At 43.6% G+C, this 27,598-nt stretch overlaps 1 protein-coding gene across 2 annotated transcripts in view; it reads right to left on the bottom strand.

The window, feature by feature from the left end:
- Positions 1 to 27,598, bottom strand: part of ABTB3 (ankyrin repeat and BTB domain containing 3) — a 328,533-nt gene that overhangs the window by 49,436 nt on the left and 251,499 nt on the right. The window lies entirely within an intron of this gene.

Genomic DNA, 27,598 nt, shown 5'->3' with positions numbered 1-27,598 from the left:
CGACTTGAAGTCTGACTTCCATCCGACTTCACTGAACGTAATCCGACTTTGATCCCAACAATACCAGTTCTTTGAGTCTAGTATGAATCTTTAGGGGAAACTCCATGTCAAATAAAAAAAAAAAAAACAGCATAGGGTTCCCCCTCCTTCAGTCTGGTATGGATTTTTAAGAAGAACCCCCATGCCAAAAAAAGGCGCGCTCCCCCCCCCCCCCAAATCCATACCAGACCCTTACCCGAGAATGCAGCCCGGTAGGTCGGGAAAGGGGGTGGGAACGAGCGAGCCCCCCCCCCAACCATATCAGGCCACATGCCCTCAACATGCGGGGGTGGGTGCTTTGGGGCAGGGAGAGCCCTGCGCCCCCCACCCCAAAGCACCTTGTCCCCATGTTGATGGAGGCAAGGGCCTCTTCCCGACAACCCTGGCCGCTGGTTGTCGGGGTTTGCGAGTGGGGGGCTTATCGGAATCTGCAAGCGCCCCCCACCCTATGTGAATGAATATGGGGTGTGTCAAAGTGTCAAAAATATTAATAGCACACAGGTTTTTTACAAAGTAATTTATTAAAGCAGCTTTTCTCCTTCTGAATTCTTCTCCCTCCAGCAATGTCTTCATCCTCCGCTGATGACTTCCTCCGATTCTTCTCCCCCCGCTGATGACATCTTCCTCCAGTTCTTCTCTCTCCGCTGTCTTCTCCCTCTGCCGGGTCTCCTCTCTCCGCTGTTTTTAGCATGAGGTTCACCTTAAAATTCATACCAGACCGAAGGGTGTGGGGTGGTCTTGGAGTTTAAATTTAGCGTGGGGTTCCCTTTCCAAACAAAAGAACTTGCTGCTCCAGGTGAGACAGGAAGTCTAAAGATATCATGGGTGCCCACCTCGGCTCGCCTCCTCATACGATCAACACTGAAGAAATGGCTGCACTCCAAGATCCATCAGAATTCGTATTTAATGAACGAACATCCCAAGTGTTAAAGACAGTTCAAATGGTAGACGCGTTTCAAACACAAACAGGTGCGCTTATTCATTATCAGCATGGGGGGGTTCACCTCAAAATTCATACCAGACCGAAGGGTCTGGGGTGGTCTTGGAGTTGGGACTCAATGCCGTTTTTTTTTAAATTTAGCGTGGGGTTCCCCTTCAAGAACCTCAGAGCACAAGTCGCATGCCAAAGTCGGATCAATTAAGACGATGATCCGACTGATCCGACTTCAATAATATTTAATGGGCTGAAGTAGGATCAAAGTTGGACCAAAGCAGTGCAGGAACCTTCTTCCAAGTCAGACTGACTTGTGTTGGACCAGTTAAAGGAGAAGTCCAGCCTGAGCTGGGCTTCTACTTAGGGTCACAGGAGTGCAATTAGTTTTGCGCTCCTGTGACCCGTTTTCAGCAGAGAGCGGTCTGAAGTCCGCTCTCTGCTGACGTCACACAGATCAGTCGGGGCACCGCGTCATCCTGACTCTGGAAGTCTGGATCCGCCGGGTGCCTGGACTGAAGGCTGAAATGGCTGAAATGGCTGGCAGCTCCCCGCCCCTCCAAAGCCCTGCTCTCCAGTGAGCGTGGAGGAGCAGAGAGGAGAGATACTGATTGACGGTATGCATCTCTCTGCTCAGGGAGCTGTGAGAACCGAGCCATCAGCAGTGTTCGATCGCTCGGTTCTCAGTGCAGAGACGAAAGGGAACAGAAAAAAAATTCCCATACTTCTCTTTTAAGACGGCTCTCATAGGCAACCATTGATTTATACATGTCATGCGACATGTGCTCCTAATGTCGGAGCGTTTGTCGTACCAGTGTGAACCCAGCCTTAGGGACGAATGTGCCCCCATGGACACAAAGTGCCTATGTCCAGGGGTGCACATCTATTCCTAACCACAGATAATCTATCCATACAAGTTTACGTGTGGACAGTGTCAGACTGTCATCTTTTTTTACATTGATGTATTATTCTCTATGGATTTCTGATACATTGTTTTAAATCAGTAACAATTATATTTTCAAATTAACTTATACTACCTATGATCACATAAATTTCAAGCTGTATTATAGTTCTGCATTCCTCTACATGAACTTAAAGCTGAAAAAATGACTCTTGCAGCGGGGTTCCCGTCCTACTGCAAAGGTTAATTGCTCATTTTTTCTGGGAAGAACATAAAAAAGGAACCATACTGTACTTATGTTATTCATCACTCCTACAGGCTTCCTCCCAGCAGCACAACCAGTCCCCCAATACCACTCCTCTTCGGCGTTACTCTATTACTCTATGCTGCTCTGTCAGTCGCAGGCACTCTGATGTCATCACATACAATGTAGGACCAGCATTGTAAGTGAGAATGTCAAAGGACCTTCCCACAACCCAGAGTGTCAGAGAGAGTAAAAGGTTGTTGGCTGCCAAGGAAAGGAGGAATAAGATAAGTATAGTTGCTTTTTCTGTTCCCCTAGACCAGCAGTGTCACACTCAATTTCATTGTGGGCCGCATCAGCATTACAGTTGCTCTCAAAGGGTTGGTTGTATCTGTAAGACTAGATAAATGTATCTACTATTTATCATATTAAATAATTGCCTCTGCATTTGATTATTACTGGTTTTAGTAATAACTTAAAGTGGTAGTAAACCGCTGGACAATTTTTTTTTTTTTGTACCTGCAAGGTAAAGGCATAATGTGCTAGTATAAATCGCATACTAGCACATTATGTTAAACTTACCTTAAAACTAAGCTTTTCCAGCGCTGAGATGTCAGCGTTGCAGGCGCTCTCATCTTCACCCATCTTGCTCCGGCTCTGTGACTGGCGGGAGCCGCGATGACGTCACTCCCGCGCATGCTCGTTCTGGGCACCGGGCTCTGAAGGAACGGCACAGGTGGCCATTCCTTTAGAGCGCATGCGCCAGTGATGTCACTGGCTGCATGTACACTAAATATCTCCTAAACGGTGCATGTTTAGGAGATATTTACACTACCTATAGGTAAGCCTTATTATAGGAATACCTATAGGTAAAAGCAAAAGATGAAAGTTTACTTCCACTTTAAGACCCCTTTCACACTGGAACGGTGCGGGCATTAGCAGTAAAGCGCCGCTAGTTTTTACCACTGTTATAGCGGCGCTTTTTGGCCTCTAGCGGGGTGCTTTTAACCCCCACTAGCAGCCTAGGAAAGGGTTGATAGTGCCCGTTTGGCGGCCCTGCCGAAGCGCTTTGCTGGCGCTTCGGCAGCGCTGCCCATTCATTTCAATGGGTAGGGGTGGTGGAGGAGTGGTGTATACACCGCTCCCCCGCAGCCCCAAAGATGCTCCTTGCAGGACTTTTTTCCTGTCCTGCAAGTGCACCGCCCCAGTGTGAAAGCACTCAGGCTTTCATACTGGGAAGGCTTGAGAGGCGCTTTTTAGGTACTTTACAGGCACTATTTTTAGCACTAAAATGCCTGAAAAGTGCCCCAGTGTGAAAGGGTCTATGACTTACACTGTGAAAGGCAGGTGTAGACTGGCACAGAGCTTATTCACACTCAAGTAGCAGATGATGAAAGTCAGAAAAGGAGGGTTGTACACCGCTGGGTTGTACCATCCACAAGAAACTTTATTGGAGACAACTCATGGTTCTGCTATGGTGTTCTGTCTGAGCAGTCTCCAACAAAATTTCTTGTGGATGATACCAGCAGTGTGCGACCTTTTGAACTGGTACAGAATATGAGTATTATTCTCATAATAATTATAAGTAGATGTTCAGAGCACCCCACCCTTACATCAGATTTCAAGAGCCCCCCACCATCAGAAGTCAAGAGTACCCCACCCTCACTTACATCACAGTGCTTCCCCCTTGTGCTGCTTCCAGAAACAATCTGGGGGTGGAGCTGGGAAGCATAAAGTGCAGGGTCTGGAGGAGGACCAGAGGAGGGCTGGAGTCAACTGCTGGAGTCTGCGGAATGCTGAGACCAGCAGAGGTGGAGACAAGGGGGTGCTGCAGTTGCACAGAGAGGCTCAGGATCTCTAGGAGTTCTGCCCTTCTCTCTGCTGCCGACTGCTGAGACGGGGGGGCATAGAGGAGCCTCTCCACGGCTGCACGAAGAAGCGCAGGATCTGGCGGTGGAGTTCTGTTCTCCTCTCTGCTACTGACTGCTGAGACAAGGTCTGTAGTTAGAAATACTCTTTTACCTTTGTGGTCAGTGGGGAAATGCCCCTTTATTTTGGTGGTCAGTGGAGAAATGGCCTCTTATATTGGTGGTCAGTGAAGAAATATCCCCTTACAATGGCGAACAGCAGAGAAATGCCCCTTGAGGTTAGTATGAGACCAGGAGAAGAACCCCTTTACATTGGTGTCCATATCTCTCTGCTCTCTAAAACTATCAGCGTGCTCCCTACACTGCAGCTCAACTCATTTGCTCCCTCTGCTGCATCTCACTCACCCCCTGCAATGCAAGAGTCTGACATCAAGTCTAATTCAGGTACTTGCACTGCTTGAATTTATAAAACCTAAAGTGGTTGTAAACCTCAGATATGTAATATGAACAAAGCATATCCCTCTATAATGTGTCTCAATTAAGAGCACTAATGCCGTGTACACACGAGCGGACTTTTCAACCGGACTGGTCCGGTGAACCGAGTCCGGAGGACAATTCGACCGTGTGTGGGCTTCATCAGACCTGCAGACTTTTTCGGTCGAAAATCTGACGGAATTTAGATTTGGAACATGTTTCAAATCTTTACGTCGGAACTCCGCCGGACCCAGTTCCTATTGAAAAGTCTGCTTGTCTGTATGCTAGGACGGACGAAAAACGACTCTAGGGCAGCTATTGGCTACTGGCTATCAACTTCCTTATTTTAGTCTGGTCGTACGTCATCACGAACGAATCCGTCGGACTTTGGTGTGATCGTGTTTAGGCAAGTCCGTTCTTTGGGAAAGTCCGTTGGAAGTCCGCTGAAAGTCCGTCGGATAGTCCGTTGGACCAGTCCGGTCGAAAAGTCCGCTAGTGTGTACGCAGCATAAGTGTCATTTCTGTCTGCTGCTTCATTCCTCTGCTATCAGCATGAATCACTTGTGACAGGTTTTCCTGACACCAAGAGAAAAAAGGTGACAGGGGAGGGAGACCCAGCTGATTGATAGCCTCATCTTTGTTCCTGTGTGCCGTGTGAAGGAGGGTGTGTGCCTTCCCTCCAATCAGCTCTCAGAGCTTTCCTCACTGAGCCCTGCAGAGTGTAACCAGCTCTCCGCCCCCTTTTTCTGGCAGCTAAGGCAGGCTGTATAAATTCTGGACTTTGAACAGATGTAGAGAAGAGAAGACTGCAGATAAACAGCTACAACTTGTGTAAGAGGATTTGTTTCATCTCTGTGTATCACCTGAGGCCAGTCACTTCACTGGGTATATGTAAGGGATTGCATCCACTTTAACTTAATTATGTATTAATAAATACAAGGCTGCATTATTTATGTCTTTTATATCTGCCTTAGGGCCCTTTCACACTAGTGTGCCTAAAAATGTGGTATGCGTTTTGCGAAAATGCATTTCGTGTTTTCAATGCTTTTGTGATGCTTTTTCTGGATTCCTGTCTCCCAGCATGCCCCTGTAAAACTTGGACATGTGATTCAAAAAACACATCACAGGTGCAATTTGATGCATTTGTGGAGTGTTTCCTACATACATAAATCAATGGGAGATGTGTTTTTTGTACGTTTTTGACAAGCTAAGATGCAGCATTCAGGACTTTTTTAAAACACAATGCAGAAATGCGAACAGTTTCACAGGATTTAAAGGGGAATCATTTTCATCCGCTTTTGGCGTGCTGGAAAGTGTGTTTAATGCCCCGTACACACGGTCGGGCATTGATCGGACATTCCGACAACAAAATCCATGGATTTTTTCCGACGGATGTTGGCTCAAACTTGTCTTGCATACACACAGTCACACAAACTTGTCGGAAAATCCGATCGTTCTGAACGTGGTGGCGTAAAACACATACGTCGGGACTATAAACTGGGCAGTATGTGTATGTGTATTGTGTGTTTCACTTTTTAAATTTGGCGCCGTTCTCCGTCCCCATCCGTTGCAGCGCTCGCAGGGAAACAGAGCTCGGCACTGTGATAGATCGAGCGGAGACACAGCCACTGCACGCAGCGGAGAGACATCGCAGGATCCTGGGGACAAGGTAAGTAAGCTGTATCTCGAGTGTGGCTCCGGGTTACAGCTTTTGGTACTGAAAATCCACCCCGCGCCACACTCGGGAATACCACCAGGGAGGTTAAAGGAGTTGTAAAAGCAGATTTTTTTTTATCTTAATGCATTCTATGCATTAAGATAAAAAGCCTTCTGTGTGCAGCAGCCCCCCTCAGCCCACCTAATACTTACCTGAGCCCCATCTCTCTCCAGCAATGTCCATGAGTGTCTCGGCCAGCCTGCTGCTGTCAATCACAGTCAGTTAGCCAATCATAAGAAAGAGGGGGCGGGCCAGGCCGCAGCTTCGTGTCTGAATGGACAAAGGGGGCTGTGACTCAGCTAGGGTGCCCCCGTAGCAAGCTGCTTGCTGTGGGGGAACTCAACAAGAGGGAGGGGCCAGAAGAGCCGAAGAGAGGAGGATCCAGGCTGCTCAGGGCAAATCCACTGCACAGATCAGGTAAGTATAACATGTTTGTTATTAATTTTTTTTTTTTAAAGAGACCTTACAATCACTTTAATTTCGGCTTTAAACCCCAGCCCTTCTTGCCATGGTGTGGCAAAAAAATAAAAAATAAAGATGTGTTAATGAGTACAGAGCTGCATTACATTGTGTAGTTTATATGTTCCTGGAGTTCAGCTTTAAGTCTTTATTACAAGTGTGTCCTTCACTAAGAGAAACTGAACAGAAAAATACACAGTAAGGATCCCCCAGGGATTGAATTACAGCGGTCGGGTACTAAATCAGACTATAGCATTTATCGCTGCATCACTTAATTCCCCAGACCAAGAACAAAGATGGGCTAGACGATGTACATTTCAGATCACTTACAAGCACCTTCAAGACAACCTTGTTGAAATATTTAGGAAGTGTATATAATACATGGAAGATGACATGTCATTCCTACAATATACACTAGAAAGTCCCATTACTTTAGCCACAGGAAGTATTTTCCCTAAAAGCATTTGAGTGATACATCTGTGAGTTGTTAGTGTCACCTATCAATGTCTCTACAGATATCGAATATCTAATTATGAGTTACTATTTGTCACAGCTGCATAGTTGCTTTAGTATTTTAATATTATCTGTCTCCATGAACCAGCCTTCTTCTCCAGTTATTAAAGTGGAACTCCAGGCAAACTTGCTGAATATACAGATGCAAAATGTACACAAGGGAGCTTTTTTTAACTTCCAAAGGATTTGTATTTCTGTACATTCAGTTCTGACATTTGCACAGCTCTGCCACACAGCACAGCCCTGTCTGACTAGCTGGGCAGGCGGCTGCTACACCCCAGAGGATCTTGGTCCCCTGGGTTTGTAATGTAATGTAACAAAAATGGAACTTGAAGCACCAGACCATAATTCAGAGGTCCAGATACAACTTTATGCCAAGAAAAGTCAGAGGGACAATCCAAAGATTGTCCCCCCTGACTTTTCTTGGCATAAAGTTATATTTGGACCTTTCAGTAGTGATGTGGCACTTCAAGTTCACTTTTTGCTACATTACTTTACAAACCCAGGGGACCAAGATCCTCTGGGGTGTAGAAGTCACCTGCCCGGGGACTTACCTCAACATCAATACTTTTAGATAGCAATACCAATAAAATAACCTTACAGATCCAATGCTATTTTTCCACTTTCCTCAACTAACAGTGGAGGAGGCTTGACCAACCTTTGCTGCAATTTCACTTTCACATATAGGTCCCCTCCCTACCGTCACCTTGTAAATGAACAGCAAAGGGAGAAACAGCAGACTGATTATCAATCACATCTCTATGTTCTCCCCACCTATCAGCAATCTCCAACACACCCCTGATTGGTCCCCAAGCTGATTCTCTCACTCCCTCTGAGCTCTGCTGTACAGACATGCACATAAAAGGCTGATACCAAGCTAATTTAGTTACTTACATTGCTTGTATTTAAAGATATATATTTAATTATGTCTTAAAGAATACAGAGCTGCATTGAATTGTGTATTATATATATATAGCGATACCCCCATAGGGGCTGCTAAGTGATGTGGCCCACCTGTCACCCAGCCCAGCCTGGCGTTAACTCCTCAGTCACTCTCAGGCAGAAAACAGTCCATGTGCTTGTTTATGTTATTTTTATTAGGGAATTTAACTTGGATGAGGTAAGGGTATTATGAGATGCCCAGCAAATTGTTTATCAGTCAGTTGGTAGATTGTATATCAATCAATTAGGTGGATTGTATATCAATCAATTAGAGGATTGTATATCAATCAATCCTGGAAAACTATGTGTACAACACTTCTCCAATCTCCTCCTGCACAACTCTTGCTCGCAGACTATTGCTCTTTCTCTCTACCTCCTGCACAACTCTTGATCTCCCAGCAGCAGCTAGCACATGTTTAGGCCTGACACTGGCTCAGCCAGGCCTAAGTAACTCACCCTTTGCAGGCAGGGACTGCTGGCCCCTATGGTGTAGCAGAAAATAGAAAGTCTTTTTGTGCTAGCTGACCTATAGGTGGACTACTGCTCCCAGTCAGTCCTCTTCGGACCCTGCCAGCCCTCCTGGCTGCCCGACTTCACTGCCAATGACATTGCAATCTTCCCCACTGGCTCCGCACCCAGCTCTGACTGTTTCCTCTCAGTCCTCTCTGGCATGCCTCTCCAGTCCTCCTGACTGCACATGTCACTCACCAGCCCTCCTGCAACCGGTGGGTCCCTCCTGAAGACTTGCCTGGCAGTACTAGCTCCTGCTGTCCTCTCTTGATCCTCCTGTGCCTCCTGATCAGAGCTTCCACGATTTCCTGGAGGGCTCCGTCCTGCACACAAGCCCCAGGCCCAAGGTCACCCCCCCAGACCCCCGACAGCCTAGTACTCCTTCCTCAGTTCTTCCACCCGACAACGCCTCCCCAGCTGGGCTGACTCTAGGTATTTAGGGAGGCCTGCCCCCTGGCAATTCAGGTTGGGGATTGGTCAGGGCTCCTTAACACACCCCAAGCAGCTCCACCTCTCCTCTCCTCCTCTCTTTCTAGTATCTTTTCAGAATCCTCTAGAAAGAAGAGGGAGGTCTTAGTCATGCTGCCTGTGAATTATCAGCTGCTAACTCTGAGCCACTCCCAGCCCACACAAACCAAAACAAATAGGCCTAGCTTCCAGCTAGGCCTGCCTAAATTTGCCTACACTCACAAAAACCCTAATCTAGCACCTACCCATGTAGAGGGTGCTACATATATCTGCCTAGGGTTTAGACTTAAAAAGTATGTATATAGTCTGCGAACCGAAACACAATGTAAATTGTGCCTGATGTCCAGGACCACACCCATATTCTCAAGATTTGTACAGGGAAATATCTAAGATTTTCAAAATAGACAAAAATATATACTTTTTTGCCTTTTAAACTGGTCTTCAGGCAGATAGGAATAAAGGGAAACACAATTTAACGCAATTAGATATTCATTCAAATGTTAAATGTATGTTTTAAATCCAGGTAATAATTGAATTTGTCTTTAAATATGAGGAAGGGAAGGCCTGCGCTAGAAGCCAATCATACTCTGCTGCAATAAGCACGTGCTAACAGAAAGAGAAAGCAGAGGTAGTGGAGTGATGCTTTATTGTTCAATCAGAATGTTGTGTGTGTGTGTCCTTGACCAAGTGTGCTCCTTTCAAAACCTGGCTGTGCTATCTGGTTTATGGCACTTCACCATTCACTCATAGGGTTTCCTAGTCAAAAACCGAGGAATTCACTTGGGCGAGTGTCGAGATTTCCTCAGCATTACGAGGTTAACTTGGTTGTAAAGGCAGGACATTTTTTACCTTAATGCATTCCCTGCATTAGGGTAGAAAATGTCCCACCTGCTGTTTTGCCCACTCACCTCCCTAAATAGTTACCTAAACCCTATCTTGATCCAGTGCTATCCATTTCCGCAGCAGCACTCTCTTCTCAGGACATGGAGGCAGCAGTGGAAGCCATTGGCTCTTGTTGCTGTCAATCAAATCTTGTGAGAGGGGGCAGGATCTCTCTGCTCTGTTTGTGTGAATGGGCTTACACAGCCCGGTTTGAGAGCGGGCTCCATGGTGCGCCACCATAGGAAGTAGCTTCCCATAGTGGCGCAGCAAGAAGAGGAGGAGCCGAGAGCGCCGGACGGAGACCCCAGAAGAGGAGAATACTTTAACATGTTTATTTTATTTTTTTTATATTGTTTACATCTGCTTCAACAAGTCCAGTTGAATATGAGTATTACAAATTATCCTTTGGATAGTAACTAAAGGTTGATCTGCCCAAATAATACCCAGGTAAAGGCTTTAACCTTTTTCTAATCCATCCAACAGTAAATATAAAAGGCTTTGGCTGAAATTGGGATTTAAATTCTACCGATCCTCACCTCAGGATCCCAATATCTGTACTAGAATGCAGACTGATGCTGAGTATTTCACTAAGTTGTAGTAATTCTCTGGCTGTATTGCAGACCATATTCAGAACCACCCTAGGTTGGATTCAACCTCTGCATCACTACTGATGCCACGTGGAGTAATCCATGTTCTTATAGAAACTCAACAGACACTGAATTGGAGGCTGATAATTTCCTAAAGAATCAGTTCATTACAAACTGATGTCCTTGCACAAATGGGTTGAATAACCTGCAGAAGGTAGCAGCAAGGTATGCATCAGTGGTGGCTGGAGGGTTTTGTTTTGGGGGGGGCGGCAAACAACCAAACCCCCCCGGTTGGTTGGTCGGTCGGTCTACGGCACCCCCCTCTCCAGCACTTACCCCATCTAGGTGGCGGCTGGGTTGCGGGCTCCTACGGGGCGGGTTGCGGGCAGCGGCTCCTGTGTCCTCTATTCCTTGGCTTTGTGGGCGGGCAGCGGCTCCTGTGTCCTCCCTTGGCTTCAGCGGCGGGCAGCAGGCAGGTTGCGGGCAGCGGCTGCTGTGTCCTTTCCTCCCCGGCTTTGGCGGTGGGCAGCTCCTGTGTCCTCTCCTCCTCGGAATCGGCAGCGGGCAGCAGCTCCTTTGTCCTCTCCTCCTCAGCTTCAGTGGCTTCTGCCGTGCGGCTCCTCCTAGGGGTCCAATAGGATCGCCTCTCCTTTTAGCCAATCGGGTGATGGGTCTCAAGCCCTGCTTCCTGATTGGACGGGAGGAGGATCAGTGTGGCGATAGCGAATATTCATTCGCTATTGTCACACAACTGAGTGGGATCGGGGAGCAATGCTCTGTGCCCTGAGCCCACCCTTCTTTGAAGCCTATTAGAGCCTCTGGCTCTAATCACGTGCTTAAAAAATAAACACACCCCCGCCATTGGAATCCATGCGTCCGGAGACCTGTATTTAGATCAGGGGGCCGGACGCATGAATGGGGGGGTGGTGCCTGTGCGCTCCTAATGGACGGGCCGCTGCCGATGCTCTTTGCAGTTTCTGTCATTAACCCACCACCCACCTTTGAGTGACATCCTTGGAACAGAGAATCTTCAGATCGGCAGCACACCCACACAGAAAGTAAAGTATAAAGTCTTTAATGAAGCATAAATATAAAAAGCACTGGATGGGTGACATCCTTACTGCTGGATTGCAATCCCCTAATGGATCCAGCCATCTGATACAAAATCCACCTTTCAGCTGACCAGACATATTCCTGTGTTTCTAGTGTGATAACCCATCAGGCTATGGCTATTGAAAAATAAAAAGATGTTGCAAAATTCTGGTTTAAAGTATCATCACCTCCTGAGGGACTCAACCCAGAGAAGAAATCTGTAATCCACTTCCTGGTAGATATTAGCAAAGCTATTCAGCCTGCAGTAGGTAAATATGTCTGTAAATAGGGCTCTCAAACCACACTACTATTCATTCAACTCATATATCACCATATTTCATCTACAGTTGGGAGAGATAGCAGATATTGTTCCATGTCAATCATTCCGGCTTTGCTCCATTTCCATCATTTCTTTAACCAATGCTGACCCTCTACTGCAGGGGTCTCAAACTGGTGGCCCTCCAACTACAAGTTCCATCATGCCTCTGCCTATGGGATTTCTGCTTGTAACTGTCAGCCTTGCAATGCCTCATGGGAATTGTAGTTCTGCAACAGCTGGAGGGCCAACCAGTTTGAGACCCCTGCTCTACTGCACATTAAAAAAAACGATGGAATTTAAATAAAAGTTCATTTAAAATTTTGATTTAAAATTTCAGTTGATGTGAGGAAGATGAAGGGAATTTATTATGAATACATGGTGAAACAATTATTGTATGTCTGACATAGTAAAGTGCCTAAATTGTATTTATTAATGCAATAAAATTCCTGCTCAACAGTCCCCCGGATTCCTGCAGGAGCTTACCATGCAACTACTGACTTTCTGGAAGTCTGTATTTGCATAATCTTACACAGACACCCCTGAATACTGACAGGCTGTACTGGCCTGGCCCAAGTAGGAAAGATTGGGAAGGGGTGCATACACCTTTCCCATACTCTGAAAGTCTTGGTATTCCGCAGGGAGGAGTGGCTATATTACACAAGCGGTGCAATCATGCCCCTCTGGTGCCTTTTATTTAGGAATTAGTTGATCTTAAAATATAAGTTACTAACAAAGGTTGACTTTAATTGCTGGTTTACTCCACAATTTGTGGTCCAAATGCATTTTTTGCATACAGGTTTACACGCGTTTTTGTTGTGTTTTGATGCATTCCATACGGAAAAAATGTTCTACTTTTGTTGACTGCACTGGAACTGACTACACTTGTGTAAACTAGGGTCATTGGAGTATATGGAAAACACTGTGCACTGGACTGCATCTGGTGTGAACCAGCCCTAAGATTTCTTTATGTGTATGAATATACTATATCTAAAATAAATACACAGAATTTACCAAATTTTTATCTAAAATAAGCCCAAGATCTAGGTCCATTTCTTCAGTGAGGCAAGGGAAATATTGTCCTGGGCAACGCCCTTTAGTGATGGCATTAGACGGGGATTTGGTCTCACTTGAAGGAACGTTATCTGCCTCATGTTGCTCTGAAACCTCAGAAAACAGCACATAGATGTAGAATTTGCACCTCAGGTCTGTTTTCTCTAAAACCAACATAAGTGAGGGAGTGGGGCTTTGCATATTGGGTGCAGCTTAACTATGGCGGTCATAACGCAGCATTTCGAATGTTACTTTTTATGGTACATAAGACAAGGACAACTTTGAAGGCAAAATATGTTCTTCATTTATAATGATTTAACAGACTCTACATACCCAGCCTATTACACATTTCCACCCAAAGAGAAAAGAAGCTGTCTCTGCTAATTATATATGTTTTCCAAATATAAATTTATCCATAATTTATTGTACAAAATATAATCAAAAACCAACAATCCTGCAGAAGCATCCAGTGAAGGTGGCCTTCCTTTGAAGTGGTGCAGCTTATGTACTTAGTATGGACTAGATATGTCACTTCTAGAAAATGGCTGTTTTGGTCCAATTCATAACTGCCTGTTACCTAATGTATGAGGTACACCTTTTAAAAAAAGATGGCCTATATTTTCTTCACCTCAGCTGGTAGAAGGGTTGGATGTTGCATGGCAACCTCTGTCACAGCACAGAGCACAAGTTAAATCTGTCCAGGCACGTCTCCAACATCTTTTTCTGTTTTTGTCTGTTAACTTGCATCTGTGCACAATTTACGGTGTAACTGAACAAATCTCAGCTCTTTCCAAAATAAACCGCAAATTCAGAGAAATTAAAAAAAAGTGCTTTCTCTATATCCAAACACACCACAGTGGGTTTTCTACACAATTAAAGATGGATTCACAGCAATGACAAATGGACAGCGTGTGAACAGCACAGTGAGTGTGTGTTCAAGCCTACCCTATGTAATATATATATATATATATATATATATATATATATATATATATATATATATATACTGTATGTGTGCATATATAGATGGATAGATATACATACACTGGATATAAAAAAAAAATGATAAGGTTCTACGGATCTGATGAGGAATACATGTTCCTCTCTGCTCCCTGAGTCTCTCAACTCTACGGTCCATCTATATACTGGCCCTGACTGTTCAATCTTATGCCAAGTAACAAGTCCACCTGCCCTTATCTTAATTCTCATTAGGAAAAACATGAATAGGTAATGACGAAGAAGTGTTAAATCTCACTATGATGAGCCCTACGTTTTTTGATAAGCTGTCTGGTACCTTACATGTCTTTTTAAAGTGGAGTTCCACCCAAAAGTGGAACTTCCGCTCGTTGTACTCCTCCACCCCTCCAGTGCCACATTTGGCACCTTTTGGGGGGGAAAGGGGAAGCGGATACCTGTCTTTCACAGGTATCCCGTTCCCACTTCCGGAAGGCTCAGCTGTGGGTATTGACGCCACCGCCCGGGCTCCCTCCTCCTCCCTCGGCCTCCTGGCCAGTAGGAGTGAGGAGCGGTGTCTCACGCATGCGTAGTAGGGTTACCGGCGTGAAGCCGTAAGGCTTCACTGCTGGGTTCCCTTACTCGCAATGGAGGCAACATCAGCTGCGGTGCCGACATCAATGGACTCCAAGACAGGTAAGTGTCCGATTATTAAAGTCAGCAGCTGCATTATGTGCAGCTGCTGGCTTTTAATTTTTGCAGCGGTGGGCGGACCTCCGCTTTAAACTATGGAGGCAATGAAATAAAAATTCCCAAGCTCAGTGGTAGTGCCAAATCGTGAGTTTACTCCACATAAGGAATAAACCCAGCAAACTGTGAGACAACTTTCAACATGGGTTTACACATTTTCCCGTTATGGTTAGCAACACCTATTATTTCCTGTCAGAGTGTCTCCGGGTGCCTTAATCTGTACCTCTTTGCTGATGATGGACAGAATTCCCGCTACTACCGCATCTCTTCTGGGTCCTTTGTTCTCATGATGTCTAGTCGGTGGGACAGTATACGCGCCATGTACCAACCACTGTTCTGCCGCACCTCGAAGCGCACCAGCAGTTATGCACCCCATCACACCATCAGACAGGGAGACTTCTAACATGTCTGTCATTTCTGATTTCTTTAGCAGTTCCCATGAGAGTCTTCAGCTCAAAATGGTCACTTGAAGCACTCTCGCAGAGAACCGGGAGACCACTTTCCACACAAGAACTAGCACTGCAGTAACCAATTCCAATTTTGACCAATGCTTAACACTGCCTGTATCACCTGTCTCAACTGATTGGTACTATGCAGTTCCAGGCCGCCCGTCTGCGGTGGATACACAGAGGTGTACAGCACAGGTCCATCTGCCCAAGCAGACACAGGGGGACAAAGGGGCTCAATACCATCTGACAGATTACCTTTGTCAGTTGTAACATCACCATGATAACACATGTTGTATCATTTGAACTAACCCCCTTTTCTGGTTCACCAGTGCAGTACCAGGCTATCCTCGACAACCACTGGCTCAAACTCCGGGAGTCCTTGTGTGATTTCCAGAGACAACTCTGTGGCATTACCTCATTTTTAAAGGCTGTCTTAGCACATTTGGAGTTTGAGATTGTAGGATATTTAGTACATCACTTTTCACATAGACATCAGTTGCCCACGCTGGGGTTCTTCCACATCAATATGAACAAACAAAATACTGAGTCACCTGGCTCCCTTGTTGGCAGCACCGCTGCTCTTCTTACCAGTCCCTCTGACTGTGTTGTCCAGTTCTACTGGTTCCCTTGGCTTTCTTAACCTTTCGTTGCACTGCCCACCTCTCCTGGCAGTTGGCCGGGGCACTTCTGACCTCTGGGTGAGACCCCCTTTCAACTGGCTGCTGGCTGGGGCACCTCTGACCCCTGGGTGAGACCTCCTGTCTCTTGACTCCTGACTGGGGCACCTCTGACCCCTGGGTGAGACCTGCTGTCTCCAAACTGAGAACTCTGAGCTATTCCCAGGCTAAAGTATACAGCGACCCTGCATACCTGTGTAGTTAGACAGCCTGCAGGCACCTGGTAAAATCCAGACACAGGATTGAAAGTTCCAATTCAGAACTACGGAATCAGGAGAAAACCAAAAACACAGCTTTCTTTGCTTAGAAATTATAGTCTGGGACCTCGATTTAACCCTTAATGCAAATCCTATGTCATATTCTCCTCCATTTTCACAGTGACAGGGTCTCGCTCCGTCACACAGTCTAAAATCGCAGAAATTGAAGTAGGTGGGACTAAGTGATAGTGGGCATGGCTGGAGCCAGAAGTTGGGGTTATAGCAGCTTTAGAGATATGCACTTTTATGTCACCAGACAGCATCCTGTATTTTCCGCTGAATGCAAATATTCAGTTACTGAATGTTTAATAATTAAGCAGATTTTATGAAGTAATAAAATCTATTTAACCATTAAAATGAGAGAATAAGTATGCAGTATGTCAAATTAACAGGAAGATATTTGAACTGGATGAGGCTGCAAAAAAAAAACATCATTAGAGCCAGATTTGAATATTTGTGTTTGTTTTTTTCTTGTGCCATCTGCTTACTTTGAAAATAGCTTACAGGGCGTGTGTTATGAAATAACATGAATTATGTCTTTCATTAATTAGTACATTCCACAGGCTTACATCTTCAAGTGTGGAATTACATCATTAGTAGAAAACATGTTTTTCCATGGAAAAGCATAGATCATAACTGTCAATTGTCTTTGGTCTTCAGGAGCAACTGTGTTTAAACCAAAAGTTCCTTTCAATTACCTCTGTGGGATAGGGAGCTTCTTCTGTGCTCTCCTCCATAAGTAGTTTCATTTGATTGCTAAGAGTGTAAAATCCCTGACACTGGATCCAAGAACTGCTCCCTGGATCCAAGCCATGACCATAAAAAACCCTGAGCAACGAAAGCACCTAGTGGCCAACAAGAGTGATCTTAACAGAGTGACTGATGGATGGGGCTAAGGGCAAAATTAAGGAACAATCTGTCACGAATTCGCACGCCCACGGTGACTAACTAACCGCGATGTGCGTTCCGTGACCGGGGATATGAGAAACTAAGGGAATAAGGGGGAACTTATACTGCGCATGTAAGACTGGCTGCGGTACTTTCACAGCCTACACTACCTTTGGCCACCACTAGAGGGAGACTCCACTCCAATCCAGCTAGCTGACCACACACAGGCAGATACAAATCTTACATACAATCTGGTGCACTCTAAGGGTTGGGGAGCAGTCTAGCAATTACTATACACTTCTAGGGTACCTCCAGCTATCCTGCAAGCTTGAACCCCGGTGTTAATCACTCTTCCCACTGTCCCCACACCCACACACCAGAATTGGGCGGCACAGTGGTGTAGTGGTAGCACTTTCGCCTAGCAGTAAGAAGGGTCGCTGGTTCAAATCCCAACCACGACACTACCTGCTTGGAGTTTGCATGTTCTCCCTGTGCCTGCGTGGGTTTCCTCCGGGTACTCCGGTTTCCTCCCACACTCCAAAGACATGCTGGTAGGTTAATTAGATCCTGTCTCAATTGTCCCTAGTATGTATGAATGTGAGTTAGGGACCTTAGATTGTAAGCTCCTTGAGGGTAGGGACTGATGTGAATGTACAATGTATATGTAAAGCGCTGCGTAAATTGACGGCGCTATATAAGTACCTGAAATAAATAATAATAAAATTGTGACAAAATGTCCAGCACCCAGCTTGGGTGCCCCTGTCAAGATATAGCTTCCACCAGGCTGGAGCCAAGAACCAGGTATTATAGCTGAGCACCCAAGGACTAGACGCCACTAGGTTAGGTGCAAACTGGAACTGGAACTCTTTATTGTAAATTCACACAGAATATATATATACCATGCAAGATCAGGTAATAGCTTGATCACATTATCCTAGACAATATGCTAATTAACAACAAGCCTTGATTAGTCGGGGATTGCACAGACAGTCCGGCAACAAGCCCACAACCCTGGATACACAAAGTACATTACACATTATCATAAGCATAAACACATAAACACTCCACAATGAATTAATAACAAGGTAAAGTGGACACCGTATTAATCAAATCTCCAAGAGATGAGCAGACAGACTGAAACTATAGGTGACTTAATTAACAATGGGAATTCACATCTAGGAGGCACACAATGGGGTGATAACACTTAACACATAACACCTTAAAGCAGAGTTCCACCCAAAAGGGGGACTGTCACTTATCTGATTCCTCTCCCCTCCGGTGCCACATTTGGCACCTTTCGGGGGGGAGCAAGTACCTGTTTTTTACAGGTACCCTGTCCCCACTTTCGGGAGACCGGGCCACAGCAAAGTACATCAGCAGCCCCCTCCTCCTTCCCCTTTTGCCAGGACAGTGAGAGAGTGCAGCACGCTTCGCGCATGCGCAGTAGGGACCAGGCCGTGAAGCCGAAAGGCTACACTGCCGGGTTCCCTTACCAGCAATGGCGGTGGCAGCACCCGACCAGCCGATGTAAACGACGGCTGCAGTGCCGACATCGCTGGACTCCAGGACAGGTAAGTGTCCTAATGTGAAAAGTCAGCAGATACAGTATGTGTAGCTGCTGACTTTTAATTTTTAAAGGGGTGTGCGGAACTCCTTTTTAAACAGATTATAGCAAGAGACCCCCACATGAGGTTGTTTTGAGCTGATTATAACATTATCTGCTCTGAGTCTCACAGTCTAAATCAGTCATTGCTGTCTTGGGCAAAAAGGCCCCAAATCTGTATCCCGGTCCTAGAGTCTGTGTTTCGGGGAGACATAGACCCAAATCTGAAGCAAGACCACGCCAAAGGTCCCCCAGGCATCAAATCTCCCAAGAATAAAGCCCCCTCAAAAGCCAGGGCCCATAGTCAGTAGGCAAGAGGCTATCCTGCAGTCCCCTCCAAAAACCCCTGTCCTGGTTGGGTCTTTCACAACAATCCCCTTGAGAAATGAAAGCACCTGGTGGGAAACGAGCATTCCTAATGGACAAGAGTATGGCTGGTGAATGGGGCTGAGGCACAAAATTATGGAACATAACTCCCCTGAGCAATCGTGGAAAACATTGTTTAAATGAACAAGATTATGGCTGGTGTTTAGGGTTAAGGCCCAACAATCAGGGAGCACATTTCCCCTGACCAAATGAAAGCACCTAGGGGCCAACCAGAGTGATCTTAAAGTGTTACTAAACCCACAACAGTAAAATCAGTCTGTATATGCAGTAAGCATGCCTGTACTCCCTGTCGAACCTAAGGCGTTAATCCTCTGCAATGTGTAAAAACAACTGTTTGATTCTGTCTTTTCTGATGCTCCCCTTCTTTCACAGCCCCCAATTCATCTGCTGATAGAGCAGAGCCCTAGGAGGCACTCTGTACATGCTCAGTTTGGTGTGTATTGCTAGAGCGTTTTTGTTTTTCTTTGGAGGGTGCATATGATCGGCACATGGCCAATCAGTACTGTGCAGACAGAGGGTCAGGGGTGCTGCAGCCTCATAGGACAACCAGAGTAGAATGAAAACTCCTCCTACAAGCTTTAACCAGACACTGATAGATGCCATAAGACTGCTACTGTATATACTACTGAGAAAAGGTATTTAGCAGCTTATATTTACCAAAATAATTGCATTTCCATGTTCTATGTACTGTGTAGGATCAGATATAGTGAATGCAGAGTTATGGGTTCAGTAACACTTCAATAGACAAGAGTATGAGTGGTGGATGGGGCTGATATCCAAAATCAGGGAAGACAATCCCCTTGACCAATGAAAGCACCTGGTGGCAAACAAGAACATTCCTAGTGGACAAGAATATGGCTGGTAAATGGGGCTGATGCCCAAAATGATGGAAAACAAACCCCCTGAACAATGAAAGCACCTGGTGGCAAACAAGAGTTCTTTTAATGAATAAGATTTTGGCTGGTGGATAGGGCTAAGACCCAACAATCAGGGAACACATTTCCTGTGACCAAGAAAAGCACCCGGTGCCCAACAAAAGTGATCTTAACAGACAAGACTATGATGATGGATAGGGCTGAGGTCCAAAATAAGGAAACACAATCCCCTTGATTATGAAAAGCACCTGGGGGCAAACAAGAGCATTTATAATGGACAAGAGTATGGCTGGTGATTGGAACTGAGGCCCAAAATGATGGAACACATCCCCTCTGAGAAATTAAAGCACCTGGTGGCAAACAAGAGTTCTTTTAATGAACAGGATTATGGCTGGTGGATAGGGCTAATGTGTCCCCTGACAAATGAAAGCACATGGTAGACAACAATATGACTCTCAATGGACAAGAATACAGCTGGAAGATGGGACAAAGCCCAAAATTATGGAACTTATACAAAATGAAACAGGGGGCACACAAGAAGACATTAGTGGCTAACAAAAAAAGGTACAAGTTCTTAGGCGTGGACTTTACTTAGACCTCATTCACACAGGGCGTACTATACCATTTGCTAATACAGGGCTGTGTTTACCTGCTGGGGGATGCACAGGTGTTCCATGATGCATCCCGATGCAGGTAGTCCCAATAATGTCAATTGGGACACAGTGGCTGCATGGACACCCACGACAGCTACTATGTCCCAATTGGATGGCCTGCATGTGGATACATGAAACATCTGCGCATCCCTGTGTGGGTAATCACAGCCCTGCATGGGAGTATGGTATAGTATGCCCTGTGGTAACAAGGCCTTTAAAGTTTAAAATGAGTGATAGCTTTACTTGAATGTAAGCTAATGCTATAACTAGAAAGTGTAATGATTTGAACCACTATATGGCTGTATGTTTCCTTGCTAGGAACACTCACTCTCTCTGTCTGTCCTGGTGACCAATGTCACCAAAACAGAAAGTGTCTGGAATCCAAAATTTTTGAGTTGTCACAGGAATAGGAGGTGAGGGAAAATATTCCAACAGGGACACCTGTTCCAGTGACAACTGTCTATCCTTGCTCAGGAAAGATTTCTTTTTACTTCTGTTGTGCCTCTGGGACAGAATATGAAGGGAAATCTTACTAACGGGATACAGGCAGCAAAAAAAGTCAGGGGTCTTAACCCTTTCCTACTTTATCCAAATAAAAACTTGAATGTATATCTAGGCCAAAAATGTAATATATTTGTAGCTTACAGGGCTTTAAGACGTTTTGACTGCATTCGTTTTTTTTCCCTTTATTTTCACCTGGCTAACCTGCCATTAACACAATTCTTGTCCTTGGATGACAACGTTTACCCACTGTACTTAGGGGTGCAACGGATCGTTGCCGATCCGTGATCCGTACGGATCACCCTCCGCGGATCGGCACACCCCCGCGATCCGCGGAGCACTTTTCGGCCTCAGCCACAGGAAAGGCCGCGGCTTCGGCCTAGCTCCGGAGCTGGCGGCCATCTTAGTACACCCGGAAGCGGCCGCTGTCTCGACAAGAAGTGACATTTCGTCTCCGCCATCTTGCTACACCCCATACTCCTGCACAGTACAATAATGATAGAGTGAGAAGGGGGCAAGCGGACATCTTGTTACACCCACCGGAGTTTTAGATTTAAAAGCCATTTTCAACACAAAACTGAGCTTATATGCACAAATACTGTATTTATGCATATAAGCTCGGTTTTGTGTTGAAAATAGCTTTTAAACCTCAAACTCCGGTGGGTGTAACAAGATTTGTGTGTTTTTTTTTTTTTCTGATCCGAAAATGATCCGATCCGTGACTCTGATCCGAGGATCGATCCGATCCGTGAGATTTTTGATCCGTTGCACCCCTAACTGTACTGTATCTAGGAAGGAGGTACTGTATGTTGTCATCCTAAAACAGGAAGTGTTAATGGCAGGATAACCAGGTAAAAATAAAGGGAAAGAAGAAAAAATGAATGCAGCCACCACATCTAAGGACAAGTAAGGTGCAATATATTACATTTTTAGGACTATAGAAAGGAGTTTATCGGACGAATGATCGTTCGTTTTTCTTGGGGTTTTTTTTTTTTGCATGCTAGTCTCATATCGAAAATGAAGAGTTTACTAAAGTTATGAAAATTCTTGTACAACAATAAAAAATGGGAAGTGTTGTAATGTGTTGTAGTGTATTTGTATTGAATTTTTTGAAAGACAACTGTACTGATTAAACGAAAATCGTACGATCTGGTATCATACAAGAAAAATTATCGTGCCTGTTCCATCAGATAATTTCGCATAAATTGTCGTGATCCCCTCTGGAAAGCTGTGTACGAACGATCAGATTATCGTACAAGTGCTTCAAAAGCTGTATTTTTCATACAATTTTCTGATCGTGTGCATGGGCCTTTATATATGGTAGAGGTGTTCTGTAGTCCACAGAGAGAGCTGGGAACAAAGTAACAAGAGTGCAGCTGAGGAAGGTCTCAAATTAAGGTCAGCTTAAAAGATTTCTGTCAGGATCAACAGCTTTTTTTCTTGCACTTATTGAACAGACAAGCTCTTGAAAGGCTTCTTTTCAAATAAAATTCTTTTTATAGTAGAGCTGCACAATTAGTTGTTAAAAGATTGTGATCTTGATTTAACCCCCTGACACACACAATCTTAATCCAGCATTTCCAGGATTCATGTACAGTAAGTGCAGAGCAGTTCCCTGCTCACAGCTGTCAAAAAAAAAAAAAAGCAGCCGGAAATGTTTATCAACAACATTGCTCAGTGCTGAAAGAGACAGATAAAAAGAAACATTGTATCTTTCTGTTCATTTACAGATCAAAGAAATTAATTTTGTCTGTAAATGAAGTCAGTTTAACCACTTCAACCCCGGAAGAAGTGTTCTTATTTTTGAATTTAAAAAAGTGTATTTTTTCCAAAAAAATTGCATTTGTAAGACCACTGCGCAAATACGGTGTGACATAAAGTATTGCAACGACCGCCATTTTATTCTCTAGGGTGTCTGAAAAAAATAGATATATAATCTTTTGGGGGTTCTAAGTAATTTTCTAGCAAAAAAAAAATGATTTTAACTTGTAAACAACAGTTGTCAAAAATAGGGCTGGTCCTTAAGCGGTTAATTGTTTTACCTGGAAATGTCACATTTTCTTTTACTATTTGCTCAGTGAAATCACTCTATTTTTTTTTTTTTTTTTTTACTAAAATCTGAAATTTAGATGTCTGTAAAATTATGTGAAAGTCTATAATCAGCACAGAGCAAAAATGATTACAATACACACAATTTTATCTCAGCAGCCATCTAGCAAGGATGCTAACTGAGCTGTTTTATTCACTTACAGCCAACAGAACAAAAGAAAGCTACACATGATCATGATGATATACCACAGAAAACATAGACATAGACTGTGAACATTATGGTAAAGTAAGCTTAGCAATAAAAATCCTTAGAAGCCTATTTATAATCATGAATATTGTTATAGCACATTTTATTTTTATTGGGAGCATAGATTCTGCCATGAATACCACTTTAATGACTTATCCTCATGCATAATTGGCAACATGTATTTTAGTGGCTGCACACAGTGCTCAAATAAAAAAAAAATGCTCCCTCGCAATATAAATGCCTGAACAGCGACTGTGAAATCTGATCTAATGGCAAGACTCAGAAATATGGTTTCATCAGATTTAGCAGTGCTGGAATTCTTCCCTTATGGTTGCCCCTCAGATAATCCTTTGGTTTAATGGGAAATTGTAGGGAATTTGTACATCATTTCTTTATTTATTATGGTCAGGACTAGAATTTTCTTTTAAATTATCAAATACATTTAGAATATTGCAAATTGGAAATAAATGTTATATATATATATATATATATATATATATATATATATATATATATATATATATAAAGTAAAGTAAGGTAAAGAATACTTAGTCACTATGAGATTTGTTTCTGTATTTTGCAAGAAACCTGGTGGATCTTGCTGCCGTCCATTTCCACCTTCTGTATATGTCCCGATTTCAGCTAGTGATTTTGCAGCTGTGGTGGCAACTCTGCACATGCTCAGTTTTAAGTGAGTTTTTGTAATGCTGAGCATTTCCTCCCTATCACATCTGGGCAGCCCATGTGACTATAGAGTCACACATGTGGGCATATACACAGTGGTAAATGACAGCCTACTCCCTCCCTCACTCCTCCTCCATGCCCACTAAACAGCTAAACACAATGGGGTGGGATATTAAATGTAGATTCATGGAAGCTTCACCTCCCTGTTATTCTAAGACACAGGCTGGAAAGACATGACACAGCCTGTGGCTGGCAGAAATCCAGCCACACCATGTTATTGCCAAAAAATAATAAAGATTTGATTTCAAACATATATTTGTATGCCAATTTAAAACAGTTTATTGATATTAATGATTTATTTTTTACTCTGTATTCCAAGGGCTGTTTTTTTTATTTTGAACAGGTAACCAGCAACAGAGGACTAGAAGTTCCTCCTGCTTATGTTTCCCTGTAGACAGGCTGGAAAAGATCTGGGTTATGTGACAGCTGTATATCGATTAGGAAAAGAGTACTTAGACTGTTTTTTTTTTTTTTTTATTAAAATAATTATAGTGCCATCATCCACATACAGTAATAGAAGGGACAATGTAAAACAAACAGTGTGTGTTTAGTATCACTTTAAGGACGGTAAACTGGCCCTTTGTTTAAAAAGTTAGAAAGCCCCTGCTTTAAGTGACCAAAAGACTGAAAGTAACTAGGAAACTGATTAAAATACCCTTCAACAGGCATTACAGTAGATTAGATGTTTTTGTAATAAAAATTGAAATAATTACAGTGCCATCATCCACACACAGAAACAGAAGGGACAATGTAAAGAAAACAGTTTGTGTTCAGTATCAGTTGAAGCTACCAAATTCTCTTTTTGAGCAAGTAGGTGGAGCTTTAGGCTCAACCTTTTGTTTACAGACTCCATAGCTTAAGCTGCAAATAATACACAGAAATAGAAGACTTAGCAATAACTCATCCCAGTAACTTATCCATTAAAGCAGGACTAAAGTCTCCGTACTCACCTGTCCAACTGTCCTCTGCTGGCGCCAGCATCTTCTTCTGAGTTCTTCTGTGCGCATTGCACAGCTCAGTTTACAGTGTCGGAGATTGGGGCATTTTATTGCAGAAGAGACAGTGCATATCTCTTCTGCAATAAAAGCCTGCCTGCTCGAAGTTTTTTACAGCAGGACTTTCGTTATGCTTTAAGTTATATCTCAGTTTGAAGTTTAATTCAGACAAAGCGAACCACAAGGCAGGCAACCACTAATGTGCTGTCTCTTTAGCTAGTCCATGGTACTCTGGGAATGCTTTGTCATGTTTTAAACAAATATTTTCTATAAACACATATAAAACATAATATATAATACTAAAGAAAACTATAACAGATTCCTTTTGATGCAAAATTATATATATTTTTTCAAATACTCTATAATCAATAAAAGACCTCAAAACAAAGTTGTGTTATTTAAAGCGGTTCTAAAGGCTGAAGGATTTGTCATTCATGCATTCTGTATACACGAAGGTTAAAACTTTAATGTGCAGCTCCCCCCCGCACCCTCCCCTTATACTAACCTGAGCCCGATCATGATCCAGCAATATGAACGAGAGCAGAAGCTCTCCCAGGTCTCTCCCTCCTCTATTGGGTCCCGCTGCTGTCAATCACAGCAAGTGAGGAGTGGGGGGCGAGGCCGAGCCAAGGACACATAGAGGTGGCTTGGGAGTGACCACACACGAGTGCCCCCACAGGAAGTCGCTTGTTGTGGGGGCATTTAGCAGGGGGGATGGAACAGGAGCGCTGGTGGGTGATCCGAGAAGAGGCAGATCTGGGCTGCTCTGTGCAAAACGATTGCACAGAGCAGGTAAGTATGACATGTTCTTAAAAAAAAAAATCTGAACCATTACAAACACTTTAATTTCTATAATATTTAATAATTTACCATACTTTCTACAATATCTGTGTTCTACTGTATACATTATCAAAAATTCACATGTTTATCTTTACCCCTAACCCAAAGATTACGAGACACATTCTGTGTTGCTTGCTTATTCATTTCAGAAAAAAAAAAAAAATATTATAATAAAAAAGAAAATATAAGTAATAACAAAACAAATGCAGTTAGCTACAAAGGCCTCAAAATGTATTTTTACTGAAATACATGAGAGATTCACACAAGTCAATTTTAAAAGGTATAGTCAATTCTAATATGCTGGAGAAACCAATACAAGATTTATAGATAAATGAATTTAGACTAATGAAAGATTATTGCCAATTGGTTGCTGTGGGCTGTTGCACTGCATTGCCTTTTGCATCTTAGCGGGATTGTCCATATGTTTGCAATTACTGGTGTCCCAGTTTATTGTGGAATGCTGTGTGCAAGAAACCAGCACATCCATGTAATAGAAGTTTTGAACAGGCTCATTTCCTGCCCACCACTAGGCAAAGTCATGGGATTTGCAGAGGAGACCAGGAAATGTGTGCAATTTTGGTTCTTAATAATACACAATAAGTGGATTGTTATTGTTCCATATAGAGATATGGGTGAGATAAAGTTAAAGTTCAGCCATACATTATAACTTCAAAGCCTTTTCCCAGAATTACTGTTTCAGCAAGCCTGCATGTTAAAGAGTAACTCCAGCTCTAACCAAGGTTATCGTTATAAATACAGTATTCCTGCACAACACTTTCTTCATTTTCGTTTTCCCCCCGATTTCTTTCATGTTTGCTAAAATAATCCACTTGTTCACTTTTGCCTGTGAGAAATATTTATAATTTGGAGTCTTATTTTTTTGTACTCCAGTTTTTCCACCAAGATTTATACTTTGTGGTCAATAAATCATATCCAAAGCCCAAACTTTTTAATTTTTAAATAGTAGGAAATGGTTAAAAACCTGTTTTTTTTTTTTTTGCCTATCTCTGTCTATCCTGTTTTTTTTTAGACAAGGCTACACCAGGGGCAGATGAAGCCCCTCCAAAAGTAGAGGAAATCCTGTCTTGTCACTGTAACAAGTGTCCCTATTGGAAGATTTCCCCTCTACTCCTGTTCTGGTGGCAACTCAAAATTTTTGAATTTTCATCCCTTTCAATTTAGGTCAGGGGTCTTCAAACTGCAGCTCTCCAGGTGTTCAGGAACTACAATTCCCATCATGCCTAGTCATGTCTGTGAATGTCAGAGTTTTACAATGCCTTATGGGATGTGTAGTTCTGCAACAGATGGAGGGCCGTAGTTTGAGGATCCCTGATTTAGGTGATCAACACATGTAAAGTAGGTGACTCCTCCCCAGGAAAAGACACAGACCCCCAAAATAACCTGACAGGGTTTCTAACCTTCCAACCACTCTATCCTAAAAAATAAAAAAAGTTGGCTTTAGTCATTTTACATTGTGCAACTGTGTTTCTCTTTTCCTCCTTCTCCAGGATGACACAGTTATCTTATAGTTGTCACGGAGCATAAATTCTTCCATTTTAGTCAAGCTTTAATTCAATTTGCAATGCAATTCATGCATGCAACATTCAGTCTGCACTACCCCATTGATTTATATTGATTTCTGGCTTCTTATCCCTATTGGGAACAGTGGCAAGCTATGGCTGTTAAAGCGGAACTAAACCCATCGATTTAACAGTTTCAAAAAACAGTTACAT

Source organism: Aquarana catesbeiana, linkage group LG03 (assembly GCF_042186555.1).
Source record: "Aquarana catesbeiana isolate 2022-GZ linkage group LG03, ASM4218655v1, whole genome shotgun sequence".
NCBI classification, from domain to species: domain Eukaryota; kingdom Metazoa; phylum Chordata; class Amphibia; order Anura; family Ranidae; genus Aquarana; species Aquarana catesbeiana.
The sequence above is the reverse complement of the archived record's forward strand: the minus strand, read 5'-3'. Positions and strand labels throughout refer to the sequence as shown.